This window comes from Acomys minous (genome assembly GCF_964271855.1).
Source record: "Acomys minous genome assembly, chromosome: 5".
In the NCBI taxonomy this organism is placed as follows: Eukaryota; Metazoa; Chordata; class Mammalia; order Rodentia; family Muridae; genus Acomys; species Acomys minous.
Window position 1 is genome coordinate 51,300,433 of NC_140494.1, and position 12,975 is coordinate 51,313,407.

Here is a 12,975-nt window from a genome sequence, read left to right on the forward strand (position 1 = left end):
GAAATCATTTTATGCACCTATTCATCTTTGCAGTATGCCACACAACAGTATCTCTTTTCTTGGACAAAGTACTGAATGAATCTCTTTGCAAGTACATAGGAATGAGATTGTCATACTGTTCTCATTTTAGTTTCATAATCAAAAAATTTTCATTCTTCTCAGGAAATGGTTATCAAAATATTTCTTCCTCCCAAACAAGCTAATTTCAGTATGTAAGCGTGCAACATCACAGATTATAATGTAATACGCATGTCAGTGAATGTCAATTATTCGTTGTCTCTACATATCATTGCTGATCACTACCATCTATCATTGATTAAAAAAAAAAAACTTAGTCATTTCTCAGTTAATTGACAATATTCATTAGGATCTTATTATAATAGACTTTACTCATTCACCATCTATAACAATAATATAAAGTGCTAAGGAATATTCAGAACAAATTTATATCAATGTGAGTGGTCACTCTTAATACTTTTAGAAATTCATAGAAAAATACAGTCTAATGAGATTTCAATATTGAGAAACAAAAGGACATTTTTCAGGTGTATTTTTACAATTCAAATGACTCAGAGCACATTAAATACTTCCTTTTATCTAACTAATGCCAATTTATGCATCTTGAATAAAGAATTATGAGAAAATTGAATCAAAGCATTACACTAAGGACTCAAATAAAATGAGGCCATATGCTTGATCATATTTTCCAAGAGTTCATTACACACTACCTACTGTGCTATAATGTCAGAAAAGTGTGTAATTCTACATTGAATATTTGTCACTCTATTTTAAGTGTTCTTCCATACATGTCTGTTTAGATATAACTTAAAGCAAGGTACATAAATTATTACTAATACATGAATTCACAGAGTGCTAAAAAATTTTGAAAATGACAAAATGTAAATACCACTTAAAACATCTTTCAGTGTGAAAGAATATAGGTTCTTTAACCTAAAGACAAAATAAGATTATAGTACTATACTTGTAAACCTTATTTGTATATTTAATGCAGCAGAGTATAGACAAGCTGATCAAATAGGCACATGGTAGCTTTTCAATAGAGGAATAGGTACAAATGAAGCCTTACTAATCTCATTGCTAGTACAGTTAGCAATGCAGAATAAAGTACAAAAAGCTCTGAACTTTGCTATACCTCTTCAAAAAATGGTTGTTATTACTTGTAATTTCAGGTCAAGAATGTGACCTGCGTCCAGACCCTTCATGAACTTCTCCAGCTATAAAACATACCAACATCCTCACAGAACAATTTCAAAACCAAATACAATTCACATGAATTTGAAAAGATGGAGGGGTAAATCATATATTAGTTGGAAACAAAGGATTCAGTGAATGAGATACCACCCTCTCTAACATTCTGCTAACAGGTAAAAGAATAGCATTCAAGAGTCTTTCCTGCTGTTTCCACAACTTTTTGACCCAGCTGCAAATGAGAGAGTCCCAGATGAACCTTGATCCATGACCAACTTAGCATTGCCAGTACAGCTGTAGCATTATACCTGCTGCTTCCTGGAAATCTTGTATTACTGCGGCTGGAGTTTATTTCATTATATGGAGTGAATAGCAAGAATGCTCTCAGGGTAGCTTAAAGATGTTCAGATAAAAGCCATCTGCTACCCAATTTTCTTGGATTCAGGACTTAAATGGGTTCTGTAAAACAATGTGACACACACACACACACACACACACACATTTTCTCAGAATGCACATACACAATGCATATTATTAATCTTTGCATGCATATTCTATGGAGAATCCAGAAAAAGGAAGAGCTAAAGAAAAAATTTGTTAGCAATCATAATCTGTTACATCAATTCCAACAAGACCTGTTGTACACGAACTAATAAATAGTGTATAAACTTACTTGCTGCCCATTTTGTGTTTTCAACTGTGTAGATTGTGTGCTGTGTACAAACTACACTGGAACGTTTTATGTGTTTAGGCTATTGTACCTGAAAGTGGAAAATTCCATAACACAATCCGTGAAAATTAATAAAATGAACAATCACATGGTGATATGACATTGTATTCCTTTGCATTCTACATCATTTTTAAGGCATATGGACAGTTATTTCTATGAGGAAAAGCACATGAATAAGAAAGGTCTGTGTGAGATGCATCTAAGAGGCAGCTGGGGTCAGGCAAAATAAACAGGAATACATTGTTAGTACTGAGATATCACTTACGTTTACAATTCTGAAAGGCCCATTGGTAGACAGTATATCACATTTATATGGAAAACTACTCTATAAAAATTTCCTAAATTATTCATTTGTAGCCAGCAAGTACTACTCAAACAACCCCACAGAAGTTTGATTTCATTTTCTTGAGGACAGGGTCCAATTTGTAGGGTATTTTTTATTTATTGTAATGCTTGGTTCAACACTAAGCTATATTTTCCAATCATCATTTGAAAAAGTTTCAAATAAAAGCAAGGCTCATTTGTTTGTATTTAAATATTTATTTAATTTAATTCTTTTTAAATTTATTTTATTAATTTATTCATATTACATCTCAATGGTTATCCCATCCTTTGTATTCTCCCATTCCTCCCTCCCTCTCATTTTCCCCTAACTCCCCTCCCCTATGACTGTGACTGAGGAGGACTTCCTCCCCCTGTATATGTTCATAGGGTATCAAGTCTCTTCTTGGTAACCTGCTGTCCTTCCTCTGAGTGCCACCAGGTCTCCCCATTCAGGGGACGTGGTCAAATATGAGGCACCAAAGCACGTGTGAAAGTCAGTCTCCACTCTCCATTCAACTGTGGAGAATGTCCTGTCCATTGGCTAGACCTGGGTAGGGGTTTGAAGTTTACCGCCTGTATTGTCCTTGGCTGGTGCCTTAGTTTGAGCGGGACCCCTGGGCCCAAATCTGCCTATCATAATTTTCTTGTTGTAGGTTTCTAGGATCCTCTGGATCCTTCAGCTTTGCTATTCTCCCATGCTTCTCTCATCTAGAGTCTCAATAGGATGTCCTCCCTTCTATCCCAGTTTCCTGGTTAGTGAAGACTTTCATGGGACATGCCCCTTGGGCTAGTATGCAGATATAAGTGAGTATATACCATTTGACTCTTTCTGCTTCTGGGTTAACTCGCTCGTTATGATCAGTTAATTCTTAAAGCCATCCCGCTCTTGACTGCAATAGTAGACTCCAGTATAGCTTGTTATATTAACTTAAAATAATGATCTACAGCCTGGGATGCCTCTCATTAAAAACATTATTGAACAACATCTTAAGGTTTGTTTTAGTTATTCTGTTTCTGAGTGAACTGTATTTAGAATTCTGTATTCTACAGATAGGGCACTGAAACTAAATTACTGAGTGATGCCTGTAGTTCAGTGTGTCTGCTCCTACTCAGCTGGCTACACAAACACTCTCAAAAACTTCTCATCGTCTAAGAGTTAATGGTGAGAATGTTTTTAAACAAGAGCATAATTTAATAAGGATGTTTTAAGGAATTATTTTTTTGTGAAAATTACAGTTATCCTGATGCAAAAGAAACGGTTGTGTGACAGTATTCACATGCCGTATGCCCTGGAATATGGTCTTTGGCATACAGTTCAGGACAGGAGTTAAAACTAAATTGTGGCAATAACACGGAGTGGGATTCCATTGTATGCCTTGGGAATATAGGTCACAAATATACATAGGGTAGGGAAAAGAATGTGCTAATGTATTAAATGTATGCATTAAAGAAACAAGAAAAATGTTTCTTTAAGATGAAAGCTTGAATGTAAACTCATGTTCAAGTCTGTTTTAGCATGGTTTTATCGACTAAATCCAGAATAGTGTTATGCTTCCTTAGAACACAATCATTTGTCTTCTTTTTTAAATTTTTATTTTATTAATTTATTCATATTACATCTCAATGGTTATCCCCTCCCTTGTATCCTCCCATTCCTCCCTCCCTCCCATTTTCTCCTTACTCCTCTCCCCTACGATGTGACTGAGGGGGACTTCCTACTCCTGTATATGTTCATGGACCATTTATCTTCTTAAGATTTGTTTTTGACTTTTAAGAAATGTGACAAATTTTTCTCAACTGAATATATAAATACAAATATATTAATCATACATATAAAGGCTTTTATTTAATTTATGTATTTATTATTTTATTTATTATTCAGTTTTTTCTCTTACTTAAAAATAAATCAATTCCATTGGCCGCTACATGTATTCTGAGTTTTCTGAGCTACACCTACCATAACTAATGGTAAGGTTGTCCCTCATTTTAGTGTCAAATATATCAGAAAGGATTAGCCTCAAAAACAGACAGGAGAATTTTTATCTACAGGTTAATCTGTCAGTTCTGGAAAAGTATGACAATAATGCTATGTAACACAGTCATAGCATTATAAGGAAAAACCTAAGGCTACCAAGTGCCTCTTGCAGTGTTCTAAAATGCCTTGAATAATTTAGAAATGAACAGTCTGTATTGTGGATAAACTTATACTTTCTAGCTGGGAAGATTGCTCAGTGCGTGAAGAACTTATTGCCCAAGCACCCATAAGTACACTCACAAATGAAGTCGGACACAGAACCTACCTGCATCTATAACTTCAGCTATTGATGAGTGAAGAAAAGAGGATCCACAGGAGTTGAAAGCTAGTCAATTTAGCCAAACAACGAGCTTCGTATTCATTTAATATCTATGTCTCACAAAACAAGGTATGGAGTGATTAAGGAAGTCACCAGTGTCAACCTCTGGCCTCCAAGTGCATGTACACACACACATTTGCAAGCAAACATGTACCCAGGCATCCAACATTAAGTACTAATAAAATAAGTTAGTTTGATTCCACTAGTCTGAAAGCAAATAGGAAGAACTGTTTGAGAATTGGAGATATTTATGGGTAGCAGTTTAACAAAAAGCTAGGTTAGATCACACAGTGAATTCTGAGTCAATGAAATCTCCTTAACATATAAAAATGGATACTCTTCCATATATAAATTCGACATGTTAAATTTATGTTGTAAATATATCATTAGCATGACCGGTTTGCAATAAAATATTGTTATTCAAGAATAAAAATTCAACTATTTTTAAGGTTTAATTTTTAAAGTATTTTGCCAGTGGAAAGAAAGGTTGAATGAATTCAAACTGTAATTTACTTAATCAAAACTGATTTTTAAATTTTTCTTTAAATGTATGAGTATGTACATGTTTTCATTTTTTATCTCTGTTCTCATTAATTTCAAACTCTAATCCCCACTCCAAAATTATCAATTTCTGAAGCACATTCTTTGAATTCCAAATGAAATACAACTTGTAGTCTTTCTTTGATAAATTTTATGAGTAAGTAACCTATTCAACAATCTTTGTTTTCTGTTTATGAATGCCTAGATTTTGTTGTTGTTGTTGTTGTTGTTGTTGTTGTTGTTTTTGTTGTTTTTCCAGTACTGCAAACACGACTTGGGGAGACCCTTCATTATAATTTCTTTTCACCAACTGAAAGCATTGGAGCTCATAATTCTGATTCAGTGAATAATTTAGTGCCTGAACCCAGTGTAATATTTACCATATTTATGGCTAAAATATATATTTACTCCTGTAAAAAGAAGCAAAAATGCCTGTGCACTTTCAGACTCAAAGAGAAATTACAAGTTGGCTCTTATACTAATCAGATACTTGACCTACTTACAGCCAAAAGTACACTGGACACCAAATGGGAGTCATCTGTTGGTAAAAAGTTGAATAGGTAAAGATAGGTGTCAGAAACAAAACAGTACATCTAGGTTATGGATCATCAAGGCCTTATCGACAAAGTGTCATTCACTCAGTTAGTTGAAAATTACTCCTATAAGGAGAATGCTGCTCAGCATTTCTTCTCTTATAATGGTAAATTCTTTCTGCATGGTTATGTTAGTACTTGCTTTTTGTCCCCTCTGGTCAGATGGCTGAACAACCTTATCTTGGAAAAGGAAGGAATAACTTAAGTGTGTGTGTGAGTCCTTAACGGACTAAGTTAAGCAAACAAAGTATTTCCTTTTGAGGATACTTTGATGCATTATACTGAATTTTATCAGAACTGGGCGGATGTAGTAGAAATACATGGAGGCAGTGAGGTGGAGGAAGAGCATGCTGCACAATCTCTAGAATTTCTGTAGACCATGTTTTCTTATTTTTGTCATCCCATAACATATCAAGAAATAAAGTTAGTCAAAAAACGAATAATGTATCTCAAGGCATAATTTCCTATAATTCAGGTCTTTTATAGAAACTTAGTAGTTCTTTTGGTATCTTCTATTATTACTTTTCATTTCTTTCTGGCTCTGTAATTTCATCCTCTATTATTTGTATGGTTATCAAAGATTGACTCTGCAAACTACCTCTTCACTCAGTTACTTCCTTTGCAAAGAGGAGCTTTAGATTTTCCTATGATTCCACTTGTCAGTTCTCGGTGTCATTCCTTAAGCTTTCAGATTTCTATTAAGAATGATTTCACCTATATCCCAACTACAGGTTATAAATGGAAGGAAATGTATTTACAAAACCCACCAGAATTACCATTGCAATAAATATATCTTTTCTTTTATAAACACATGCATTACCTTTTAAAGTTATTTTTTATTATTATTTGAGAACAGTTTTCAGGCTTTATCTTAAGTGACAGCAATTTTTTTCTGATAATAAAATACTGAAATAGAGACTTCTATTTAGAATGTTTAAATTTTAATGTAATTGAAATATAATAAAATCATCCCCTCTTTCCTACCTCCCATGCTCCTTGTTCTTTTTTAAATTCATTACCTTTTATTCTTTAATAAATTTTGTTAAATGTATATGCAAATCAATTCATAAAGTATACTTGATGTATCTGTTTAGTGCTGTTTATAAGCACATTTTTGGGACTATCTGCTTGGGATTGGATAGCCATTTACAGTCCTCATCTCTAGAAAAGGTAAATTCTACTTCCCTCATCATCTTTTAACTTCTTGTAGCTCTTCATGTATGTGTGAGGCCCTGTGTGAGTTATCCCATCCACACTGACATGTCAAATGATACAGCGATTGTTTTGGTCTGGGTTAAGCAGTTTCACTGGTGAGACCTCATGAGTATAGCTTCCCTGCCATATATCTAAAAGACAAATCTCCCAGTGGGCTTCCTGATAGACCTTGGTGTCTTGAAAGAATAGAAAAGAAGTAAGGAAAATAAAAGTAGAGAAATGAGACAATGTGCTTTATGAGAAGGAACAACAACAAAATCACTGAAATCTAAACTTTAATTCTTCTAGAAAACGTATCTCTGGAAGACTATTTCCTGATTTTAATTGGCAAAAACTTTTAGGAGATAATCCTAAATGAGGACCCATGGAAGAAAAAGTGGAAAATGGGATTTTGTCAAAATACATATAAAACTTCTTCCTCACAGATGAATAAGGTGAAAAAATAGTCTATAAAATAGGAGCAGAGCTGCAAAAACTTTTATCTCAGAAGAATCTTCACATTCAATCTTAAGAAATTGCATGCCTATTCTAATGTACATACACACACACACACACACACACTACAAAGCAAAACAAATTTTCTACCAGGTATCTGCAAGAATTTTTAAAAAACACCACACATAGATTTAAAAAGCATCTAAAAAGTTGCTCAATCTCATTTATCTTTGGAGACAAAATGTGAAAATTTTGTCCTAATTAAACCAAATATGCATACTCAGTCACAAAATTAAAATATCCTATTCTTTTTAAGTGTATCTTAAGAAATGCACAAGAATAGAAACCTGGAACAAGTACAGCTATGAGGTTGGATAGTGTCAGCTACTTCAAGAAACATGTTTTCTTTTTCTTAGACATCTACATTTGGATTTATTTGATTAACTTGATACAATAGTCTCATCATAGACTTTTTAAAATTACAATTATCCAGATGTAGCTCTATAGTAATGTATATTCATTATCATCAAAAAACAAGGGGAAACACCTAAAAACACCTCAAAAGAATGAGTGGACAAATTGTGGTGTATAGACTACACAAATAACGTAATTAACTGTTGATAATGATGCAGCAATAAGCATCATCGCATGTTGAATACATTGTGTTAAGAGAAACAAACCATGCAAAACTCTTATCAGATGTTTGATTGTACTTAATATGATATTTGGAAAACAGCAACGATGTAGGTATATGAGACAGATTGTAAATAATAGAATTCTAGTCACAACATAATAACATAAGGAACCTTTAGAGAGACATGAAAATGTATTCTGTCCTGGCTGCCATAGTCATCACTGAAGGAACTTGATAAAACTCACAGAACGTTGCACAAAACACATTTTACTCTATGTTAACTTAGCCCCCTATGAATGACCTAAGAAATAGCATGATGCTAATTATCAATGTGAGGTAAACTTAAACAAAAACTACAATGTAAGAGTACCCCCCAAATGAAAATTAAAAAAAATATTTACCTTCCTTGAATTTCATGCATCAAATATTTAATTTTTAAAGTACTATCTTATACATATTTTTTTGTAAAGTTCACAAATTTATACAATGTACTTTGAGCATATTCATCCATCACTACCTCCTCGCAGATCCACAGAATTCCCCAATCTTGTCTTCTGGCCAACAGTATGCCTCTACTGTATCATTATTAGAAAATGCATAAGTAATTAAAAACCTTAAAGAATGTAAAATTATATAAATTAAATAAAATATTAAATTGTTACATATTAATGATATATCTATTGAGAATCCAAGTATGAGTCATTGTTTTAGATATTTGTCTCAATTGTTTCTTTATTCTACTCAGACACCACAAAATATTAAATAAATAAACATTCCATTGGACACATAGCTTCCTATCTTTGCTTGATGTTTTTTGGATTGTAGTAATGTATGTCTTGAAAAAACAACAGCTTAAATTTAATAGCCCTAACAGCATGAGAAATATTTTGTTTTATGGAACACACAGACAGACAGACAGACGCACACACACACACACCAACAACAAGAACAAGATCTTTATAAACTTATCAGAACTTTATATTATTCTCAGTTTGGCCTGGACACCTTCAGCTTCAGCAAACAGGGGTGAGTGCAAGAGTGCATAAAATATGAAGGCTGTGAAAGCTCATGCCTGCTTATGGGAGTGTGTAATTTAATAAAGTGTTCATTGATGTCAGCATTCCGGCGCATCAGACCTGTGAGGAAGTCAATGCGGGAAGCAGAGAGACTCTTACTCCTAATTAGATGACTCAAGGCCGATTACATTTTCCCTTGGAGAAAGACACAAGGGTGGGAGAGTTAGTCTCAAAGGGATTTAGATTCACAAGTAGCTGATGGAACAGAAACCAAATAGGAAAAGGCACACATTAAGTATAGCCAACTAGGAAAATGAACTTGGAGGGACTGCATTATTTATAAGAAATTTATGAAAGTGTACACTAGGCTTCTGTTGTTCTTACTTTATTCACATACAAATTCAAGACATAAATTTTTAATAGGGAACAATATTTTTGTCGCTTGCTTGCTAAGTTTTATAACATTCTGTAACTCTTAAAGAAATTTGTGCGTTATGACTTAGAATTCCTTATCGTATATTTCACATATTTTTGGCTATTGAAGTCTACTCCATAGTGCCATGAAAAATTACAAATGCAGACATAAAATTAAAGAACTTAAATTGTGTATCATTTAAAATACTAAGATTTCTGATTTAAGATCTTATATATAAAATTTTTTTCATTAATAAAAGCATGTTTCTGTAAGTGTTGAATTAATCTTTATTTTCCCTAGTAAATTGATGTGTACATAAATGATTATCTGATGAACAAATATTGTTGCTCAATATTGTTTCAAAGATAATTTCATATTTGGAATATATCCTCTATTTTTCTATTGATATTATCAGCCTGTACACTTTTAACTACTGGAAAACCTTTGAATCCTCAAATGTTGAAACTGCAACATCTTTTACAAAAACAACCAAACAAAAAATAAAAACAAAGAGAAAGGAAAGAAAATGTTCAACTAAGTAAGAATTATAAAATCTAGACCTACACATAAGAAAGACTGCAGACTGCTAATATAATTATCAAAGTTTTACTCAGTAATGAAACTGACATGGGTTTCTGGAAGGATGGCTTAGGTAGTGGTTCTCAACCTTCCTAACACTGTGGCTGATCATATAGTTTCTCATGTTGTGGTGATTCCCTACCATAAAATTGTTTCCTTGATATATCATAACTGTAATTTTGCTATTGTTACGACTCATGGTGTAAATAAGTACTTGATATGCAGGATATCTGAATATGTGACCTCACCAAAGGGATCATGACCCACAAATGGGATCCACTGGCTTAGAGTGTCTGCCTTGGAACTCATGATCATGAGTTCCAGATTATTTGTTACTCCAGGGCCGGCAAGGTAGGATTAACAGGATACGTGGGACTTGCTGAGCAGCTAGCCTGCCTAATCAGGTGAGAGTCTGCCTAAAAAGCAAGGTGAACAACTTCTAAGGAACAACAGTAGAGGTTGATATCAGGTCTCTACATGCATGTGCACAACTGTGTGTGAACCCATGCACACACAAAAACCTTCACACACACAGAAAAATCTAGGTGGGCATTTCTAAGCTCTGATATCAGATGCTGGAACTGGCCCCTGCAAATGTTTACAGTTTGTTTGCATCTCCTCAGACACATGCATATGTGTACATGCTTGTGCATACACACACATACACACATACTTATCCCACACACCACACACTTGTACAAACCCATACACACACCAGCACAGGGAGAGAGAGAGAGAGAGAGAGAGAAAGAGAGAGATCAACCAAAGAAAAAGAATCTGCTAAGAAAAGGAGCTGAGTCTGTGCTTAAATATTGAGCGACTGCCTAGCAACTAACTGTGTGAGCCCTGCAAAACAAACAGATAATCAAGCTATAAAATAGTACATAAAATATAAAATAAAATTGCATTGTCTCAAACAATGATAAAAACATGTTTAAAAGGAAACTATGATCCCTGTGCCTAATTAATTCCTTCAATGAGCACTTAATATTTTATATGAAATTATTATTATGCAATGTAATGAAGAAACATTGCAAAGCAGTAAAATTGTAAACAGGCCTAAAATTCAGCATAGTAAAAACAGATGTGTTAGTAATATCAATTGAAAAGAAAAATACAGCATTTTACTCCTATTTTATTATTCATCACATATATAGCATGTCTAAACTTTACATACTGGTGAAAATCACTGTGGAATACTTAGAAATCCATAAATGACGCTGCCTTTATGCTGGCTTCCCTCGCCTCACCTATTCATTACAAACATACACCTAGTGCCCTGCACAATCCCAGCCATCACAATTCTCCATTAAAATCAAGCTGGTTTTTATACACACATGTGCACCTTTTTGGTTGTGTGTGCATTTGGTGGTATGCATGTTCACCTGGGTATAACCTCATGTGTGTATTTTCATGTAGAGACTAAAGTACATGCCCAGATGTACTCAGGAGCTAGCCATCATGGATGGGAGACAAGTTCTCCGTTGTGACCTGGGACTCTGCAATTATATCAGGCAGGCCAAAAAGCCTGATGGAGCCCTTTCTACCACACACTAAGATTACTGTGAGACCAAAACAAGAATAATATACCTTATGGATTAGGAGTTTATTTTCAGTTAAGGCAATTAAGAGTAAATTCTCCTTTGCCCTGTGTTAAGTCTTCGCATGTTAAGGTTTCTATTTAGAATTAAGAGTATGTTTCCCACCAACTAAGGACCAATTATAGACTGGACCTAGGCCCCTTACACATATGTACCATAGGGACAGCTTGGTCTTCATGTGGGTCTTCTAGTAAAGGAAGTCTCTGCCACAGACTTTCTTGCATACTTTTTGATCACTTCCTTCTGAGGGGCTCCCTTGTCAGGCTGCTGTGGTAGAGGATGTGCTCTGTTCTGATGAGACTTGACATGTTGGGATGGATGGGTAGGAGGGCTTCCATTTCCTGAGGTGCAGATGAAGGAGAACATGGAATGAAGAAAGTGAGACCAGGAGGAGAGGAGGGAGGGGGCTACGATTGGGACGTAAAGTGAATTAATTAATTAATTAATTTTATTTTAATTTTTAAAAAGAATTTGCTTCTGTTTCTTGGGTCTCATATAAACTCCTTGGGACCCTATTCATTTATATCCTTTCCCGTGCTCCTTTCCTTTCATTACATAACAATGTCTACCAGCCAACTCTCTTTAGCCTGTGAATACCTTATCTCTCCTATAAAAAGGAACTTCTAGAGAACAGCAGTGGCTGCTGTCTTTCAAATTAAAGTGAGACAACCTGCAGGTCAGTCCCAAGTGCATCCAGAATACAGTTTGCTTTAATTGGACAATCAAGGATTTGGTCTTCTCTCCTGGCAATAGTCAGGTGTAACAAGTACAATGTTGCACCCCACCTAGCTTTCTATGTAAGTTCTCAGGGTCATTTTCTGGTCTTCAATCGCCATATTTGTGTAGCAGGAACTTAACCAAATGGGTTGTTTCCCAAGACCCCTGTTGATTTTTAGTTCCAGCTCTCACTGTGAGACAGAACATAGGATATTTGTTTTCAGTTCTGGCTTATTTCACTTAACTTGATATCTTTCAGGTCCATCTATTTTCTTGTAGAAGGCAGGATTGTTGTTGTTGTTTTCTATCTATGACTGAGCATCTCAATTGTGTACACATTCTTATTTTCTTTACTTCTTCACCAGTTATCAGGCATCTATTGATACATCTTGTCTTAGGAATTGTGAATACTATAATAACCAAAATGGCAAGCAGCTATTTCAGTTCTATGCCAAATTCATTTTGCTCTCAGACGTATAGCCACGAAGGCATAACTGAGTCCTATTAAACTTTATTTTCACTTTTGTGAGGATTTTTCATTGTATTATCCATATTTCCGTATTATTTTATATTCATAGTATCATTGTTATAACGGATCTCTTTTCCTGAGGCC

The 12,975-nt window shown here is 34.5% G+C and overlaps 1 protein-coding gene across 2 annotated transcripts in view; it reads right to left on the reverse strand.

Moving 5' to 3' along the window:
- The window catches only part of LOC311597241 (cadherin-10), a 191,299-nt gene that overhangs the window by 127,182 nt on the left and 51,142 nt on the right, over positions 1-12,975 (reverse strand). The window contains exon 1 of one of the 2 annotated variants that reach the window (XM_084781446.1): positions 11,801-11,823. The exons of the other annotated variant lie outside the window; for it this stretch is intronic. The gene's annotated coding sequence lies outside the window, so the exon portion shown is untranslated. Of the gene's footprint in view, positions 1-11,800; positions 11,824-12,975 lie in introns of those variants that run through there. 2 annotated transcript variants of the gene reach the window in all.